General features: G+C 56.8%; 1 protein-coding gene across 5 annotated transcripts in view; it reads right to left on the bottom strand.

The window, feature by feature from the left end:
- Positions 1 to 1561, bottom strand: part of RRBP1 (ribosome binding protein 1) — a 53099-nt gene extending 51538 nt beyond the window's left edge. For all 5 annotated transcript variants that reach the window (XM_056121503.1, XM_056121501.1, XM_056121500.1 and 2 more), the window contains exon 1: positions 1311 to 1561. The gene's annotated coding sequence lies outside the window, so the exon portion shown is untranslated. The remainder of the gene's footprint in view (positions 1 to 1310) is intronic.
- Between the last annotated feature and the right edge of the window lie 5009 nt (positions 1562 to 6570).

A 6570-nucleotide genomic window follows, 5' to 3' on the forward strand; every position in this document is an offset into this window, starting at 1 on the left:
GAGAATAAGGAGCCTGCGCAAAGGGTTTCTACGCGTGGCATGGGGGTGGAATCCCGACCTGGAACTTTGAAGAGCCATGCCAGTGTCTGCAAGCAGCAGCAGCAGCAGGCAGCCAGGCGCCAGCTCTCCCTTCCGCGCACGCCAGCAGGCCCCCGAAAACTCATCTCAACAGGAACAGCGGGCACTTGTTGACTGCTCGTAGGTGCTGGGTCTTGGAAAATTTTCTCCCCAGTAAAAGTGCTCTGCAGTTGTTGTTTTTTTTTCCGGTGGGAAGACGGCCACCCCGGCCAGTGGGGCAGCCGGGCCGGGCAGCTCTCCACGGCGCCGGGAGTTCTGACCCCCACTCCCCAGCCACTCTCCCACGCGGAGTACAGTTTATGGCCGGGGCTCCGCAGACGGGCGCCGGAAGTTTTCCGGACACCCCCTTCAAGTGCGGAGCGCCGGTGGGGGGTGGCCGGGCGGCCGCAGGCCGGGTGCCAGCGCGCTTGGCCGGCCGGGCCGGAGGTGCCCATTTCCGCCCCGGCCTGGCATCGCCGGCCCATTCATCGCGGCGCGGGCGGGGCGGCCAGACCGGGGCCCCGAGCTCCGCGCCCCGCACCGGGCAGCCCCGGCGCGTCGGGCCCCGCGCACCCGCGCCCCGGCCCCGCCGCCAGGGGGAGCAGGGAGCCGGTCCCGCAACTCCGGGAAGTTGCCACGGCGGCGCCCCGGTCCCCGCCCGCCGCCCGCCGTCGGGGGGCCGTCCGGGCTCGCGCGGCGGCGGCGGGCGGGCGGCCCGCGGGCCCCCATTCAGAGCCGCCCCCAGCCCGCCGGCCTCCGGGGCCTCCCGCCCCACCGCCCCGCGCCCCGCAGCCCGGACTCCAGCCCGGCAACGTCATCCGGCCGCTGCCCGAAACTTAACCCCTTCCTCCGCCAGCGGTGCGGCTGCCCCGCCCGCCGCCAACTTTCTTCGCCCAACTTCGGCGCGCGCCGGCCGGCCCGACGGCCCGGCCGGGAGGGGCGGAGGGAGGGGTTGCCACGTCGCGCCGCACGGCGGCCGCCGCTGCCCGCCGCGGCCGGGGAGGGGCGTGGGGGTCGGCGGCGCGGGGCGCCCCCCGCCGACGGCCCCGCACGGGGCTCGGCCCCGCACACGCCCCCGGGGCCCCGGCCCGGCCCCGACGGTCCCGGGCCGCGGCGACAGCGGGCGGCGCCGCCGGGGGAGGGGCGGCCAAGGAGACGTGTCACTCGCGGCGCGGCCGCCCCGGCCCCGGCGCCCCGACGGCCCGGCCGCCGCCACCGCCGCCGCCGCCGCAGGGCCCGGGCAAGTTTCTTACCTGCAGCCCGAGACGCGGGAGGGAGAGCGGGAGGGCAGGAGCCGCAGCCGCCGCTACCGCGGAACCGGGAGGGAGGAACCCGCCGAGCCTCCAACGAGAAGCCGCCCGAGCAGCTGCAAGCGCCGCGACCCCGACGCCGCCCGCCCCGTCCGCCGCCCGCTCCGGCCGCTCGCTGGCTGCGTGCGCGCGTGTGGAGTCGTGGCACTTTCTGCCTCGGAGCTGGCGAACGGCCCCCTCCGCCGGGATCGCCGCCTCCAGCCTTCCCCACCCGGCCAGCCATTCATCGAGGCGTCCCCTCCGATTGGCCGGCGACCCGTCACTCCGCGCGCCGCGGGCCAGTCAGCGCGCAGGCGGCCGGGTCGCGGCGGCGCCCATTGGACGAGGAGGAGGGTCTCCTCCTGGCCAATGGGAGAGGGGAGGAGCCGCAGGGCCCGTGGGGGCGGGGCCGGAGAGGGGCGGGGTCGCGCGGCGCGGCGAGCGGCCCTGCGCGGGGGTGGGGCGGGGCCGGAACGCCCAACCAAACGGGGGAGAGGGGCGCCAGCCGGCCCCGCCCACTCGCCCCGCGGCGCAGCTCGCCTCGGCCCGCTCGGGGCCCGCTCCGCGCAGGCCGGCCGCGGAAGGTTCGAATCCCGGCCGCGCGAGGCCTGCGGCCGCGGGCTCCTCCAGGTGGAGGTGGCGGTGGGTGGCACCCTGAGCAGCCCCGAACGGCCTGGAGAAATGCTTTATTTAAACCCAGCTGATACACGTCCCCCACCCCACCCCCAACAAGAGACGTGAGGACAAGGAGGACAAGTTCTGCCGGCCTCCTGGGGGTCAGCTTGGAGAAGGCAGTCCCTATCTTCAAAGAGATTGCAATCATCCCCAGAAACAATACACTGAAGTTGAGAGAGGAAATGGGATGGAAAGGCCAGAGGGTGCAAAAGGAATTGAAAGTGGAAGTCATTGCACCCATTTTGGGGCGGGTACAATTGAGGCATAATTGGCTTTACTAGTCCAAACCACAGCTGGCAAGGCAATAATTACGATCCACTTTATGGCATTTCACTAAGTGCAGTGAGATGGATGGGAAGGCCTGACCCCAGAAAATGCAACTGTTTTCTAAAAACTTAACCAAATGGTACTTCTTCACTCCGTGACATTCCCCCCATGTAGACCACATTTTCTCAGATAACCAAAGAAGCTTTCCAATTAAGATAGATTTAGGTCTGGTTTTTAACCATTATATCACTATCTTTGAACTTGAGCCAAAGTTGGCTTCTTTGAAATTAAAGTTTCTGAGCGACCGAGAGGCTTGCTGCAGACTGACTTCCTTGCCCCACCACCCCCTCCTCCCTGGTCTGCTGACTGCAGGCTCCTCTTCCTAATATCTATTTCTTGGATCACACAACCATGCCTTCTGTTAACTCGTGCTGTGTAAATCGCTAGAAAGGTGTGGAAATTCTAAACCATCCTGAGAAAATAAAGTTGAAATTAAACCATTCCTATTTTTTAATCTCAGCAGTTCCTTACCATATTAATGATTAATCAATAGGAATTAACCTGGGTTAGCTTTCAACACTCAGTCTTTTTCCGGTGATGAGTCCTGGTTTGAAAGAAAAATAAGGAATCCTCAACGTGGCAGACCCAGGTTCGATTCCTCCGCCCTTCTTGGAGAGCCCAGCAAGCTACCAAGAGTATCTTGCTGCACAGCAAAGCCTGGCAAGCTACCCGTGACGTATTCAATATGCCAAAAACAGTAACAACAAGTCTCACAATTTGTTGTGAGACGTTACTGGTGCCCGCTTGAGAAAATCGATGAAAAATGGGAGGACAGTGCTACAAGTGCTACTAGTTATAATTGACCCTGAGTAAGCTACTTTGCCTCTCTGAATATAAGTGACTCCTCTAGGCTAATAATTAGACCCCAAAAGGAGGGTCTATACCTTCTTAGGAGAATTCAAACCCTCTTTGGGTCTTAGGGAAGAAACTTAATTCATTCAGTCATGCCTAGAATTCACTATCAACCTGGACACAGCCTAGAGTACTAAACAGACCGAGTTATGGAGAGAGCCGCCCTTGATCCTGTTCCCAGTTTGCTGTGATTTTCCCAGAGATAGATCCCTAAAGGAGGGTTTGGCTTCATATGGGATGTGATCAAAGAAATCATTGACAGAGAGTGAGGGGGAGATGGGACAGGATGAAAAGGAGCTGAGGTAGCGAGCAAGTGGCTGCTGGAGGCACCAAGGCCAGCTTTGCTGGGTCAGCCAGCGTCACATCCCCAAGATGACCCACCCCGGGACAAGAAAATGGGTTGTCTACTCACTGACAGTCCTCTTGGTTGAAGACTTCTTTTGGGGGGGCACTTTTCTGAGTGTCCCCCCTCCATCATGTCAGCCACAGAAAGTCTTCCATCAGAAAGAAGCAACTTCGGAACCAGAAGCCCTGGGCAGTTGGAGGAGCACCCGGCGGGGCTGGGAATGTCTTCTGTGTGGGGTGAGCTGCACAGAGTGGAGGCTCAGGAAATACAGGTTCCATAAATATTGTTAACTGAATTATAGGATTGCAAGATCCCTGGGAGTGAGGGTTTCATTTAAAAAAAAAGTTAATTAAAAAAAAAAGTGTGTGTGTTGGGGGTGGATTGGGGGGGGAGGGGTGCTTTCTGCTCCCTTTTGCGTTTTAACATTTGGTTTGGCTGCCACACAGTCTGTGATTCATATGGGAAAAGAGGCCAGGCTTGCACTTTTGCTCTTCCTCTCCCCTCCCCAGCCCTGTTCTCCCACTGCCCCCACCCCTACTCCCAGCGAAGCTGTACTGGGGAGTCCCTGTACCCCAGCTGTGGTATCATCATAAGATTCGGAGCTAAGAAATCAACCTCCCTTCACCAGGCTTCAGAGGGGCCAGGTCAGTCCACATTATTCTGGCCTGACTTACAGTCACTGCTGGGCCTCTTTGACCTCATTCAGCCTTGTTCCCTCTCAAGGTTTATCTTGGAAAACTCAGAACTACCATGAAGACTTAGGGGTGTGTGCAGGAGGGGGGGAGGCAATCAAGGGGCTTCAGCCCAGCCCAGGTAGTCACTGACAACAAGTTTGTTCCTGCCAAATGACACAGCCTTCCGTGACCCAGGAGAGAGCCCACGGCCCCACTGAGTGTAGCCTCCATGTCCTGTCTGCTCAGCGTCAGGCACTCGGTCAGAACCTGGGAAACGTCCCCAGGATGCCAGTCCCCTTTCGGGCCCATCACCTGTAGAAAGGATATTATACCCCCAAGTAAGCTGAGTAGTCAGAGAAAAGCCCAGGTGGTGAGGGGCTGTGGGTCGGGACAAAAACCCAGACTGAGTGGACCAGAAGTCAGAGATGTGAGGAGACGCCACGTGGCCAACCCCACCACTTAGGGAGGGGAGAGCCTGGTCAGTCATGCCATGGACAAAGGCCTGGTGGCCTGAGAAAGTATGATGCATGAGGGCTGGGATGAGTGTTGTATTTTGCCAAAACCTTGAGAGTGAAGGAGTGCCTTGGAAGAGATGGATCTCGAAAGGTGATCCTTGTGAATGTGAGGAACTGTTTGCAGGTAATGTGAATTTTCCAGAACTTGGGGATACTGATGGTTACACAACCAGGGGGAAACTCATCAAATCATACACTCTTGAAAAGGGCGACTCTGACCAGTGAACAAATACTTTAATCAACCTGACGCCCCTCCCCCAAAAAGTATGTATTAGGTTCTAGTTGCATATTAAAAACAAATAAACCCTTTTTATTAGGAAAAACTAAACACATAAGAATAATTGCCTTGTATGGCCCATTAACTCAGGAGAGTGCTTTGCTCTCGATTACTAATTACTGCAAATATTATTTTAAAAGAGGAAGCAGCAAGATAAAAATATATTGTCTCTTACAACAAGAATAGCTTTATCCACATCTAGGAAAGGATGATAAATAATAGCATAAAATACCATGGGAATGTGGGGGAGTCATAAGAATATGAACACTAGATAACAACGTATCTTCAGGAATTATGACATGTTGGACATCTTTGGGATGCCCTACACACCAGCCAAATGATTTCATCCTGACAACTACCCTCAATGGTGGTCCAGTTCTTACCTCCATAGGGGAGGTGCAGACGCTGCAACTGAGGGCTAGTCAGGAGGCCCATCTTGCCCTGGAGTCTGCAGCCAGGTCTCAGTGGGTGTGCTCTACTCAGGGGAGTAACATCAGGGAGCTCCCCTCTAGTGGTAATGATCCCGAGGAGGTCCTGTGGTCAGTGGTCGCTGTGAGTATCACCACAGCACCCTTTCAGGAGAAGGTGATGCTCAGCTGGGGTGGGAACCCTGCCATGTTGCAGTGTCATGCCCTTAGGTATCAAGGGCTTAGTGTCTGTGGTGGGGGAGGTCCTTTATGAGGGGTGTTTCAGAGGTGAAGCAGATGGGACATGGCATCTAGAGGGTCTAAGAGACAAGGAGGAGTCACCTGGGAGCCCATTCCCAACCCAAATGAGAAACAGTGTGGTATCACTGCTGAGACAAGGACAGGCGAATGAACTGATGGGAGACAAGAACTGGGGGTGGAGAGATGCTGCAGGAAGTATGGACAAGCTCAATTCAAGGAGACTTCAGTGACTAAAAACATTGTTCTCTGGGCTGAGGCTCAGGGGTCAAGGCCAATGGGTAGAACATTTTGGAAACCTTGGCTGGGAAAATGACATAAGAGTTAGCAAAGCATGTGTGCCTGACTCTGGTTTTATCCCTGGTACACTTGACCCCCATTAGCATTGCTAGGTGTGGCCTTGGAGATTCCTGAACACCACTGAGATTGTGGCTCCCAGCATTATAGAGTCTGAAAGTACCTCATTCTATCTCCTAGCTCTGAATTATACAATTCAGTTGGCCAAGTATCACTGGGACTTCCCCCACCCCCACCCCAGGCTGCTTCTTGGGAGGCAAAAAACATACAAACAAAACACAGTTTGGAAATCTAAGCATGAGTGGGGGGTTATGGTTCATGCCTTAATGCAGATTATCTACCACTTAGTACCTGTACTGCAAATCATAATGCCCAAAAGGAAAGGGAGAGAGAGAGAGAGAGAGAGAGAGAGAGAGAGAGAAGAAGAAGAAAAGTGTCTGCCATAGAGAGAGGCTAGTGGGATTGGCAGTGGGTAGCGTGAAGGAAACTGAAGGCATTGGTGGTGGGAAATGAACACTGGTGGAGAGATGGGTGTTGGAACATTGTATAACTGAAACACAACCATGAACAGCTCTGTAACTGTGTCTCAGGGTGAT

The sequence above is a fragment of the Sorex fumeus genome, unplaced genomic scaffold, assembly GCF_029834395.1.
Source record: "Sorex fumeus unplaced genomic scaffold, SorFum_2.1 ptg000044l, whole genome shotgun sequence".
In the NCBI taxonomy this organism is placed as follows: domain Eukaryota; kingdom Metazoa; phylum Chordata; class Mammalia; order Eulipotyphla; family Soricidae; genus Sorex; species Sorex fumeus.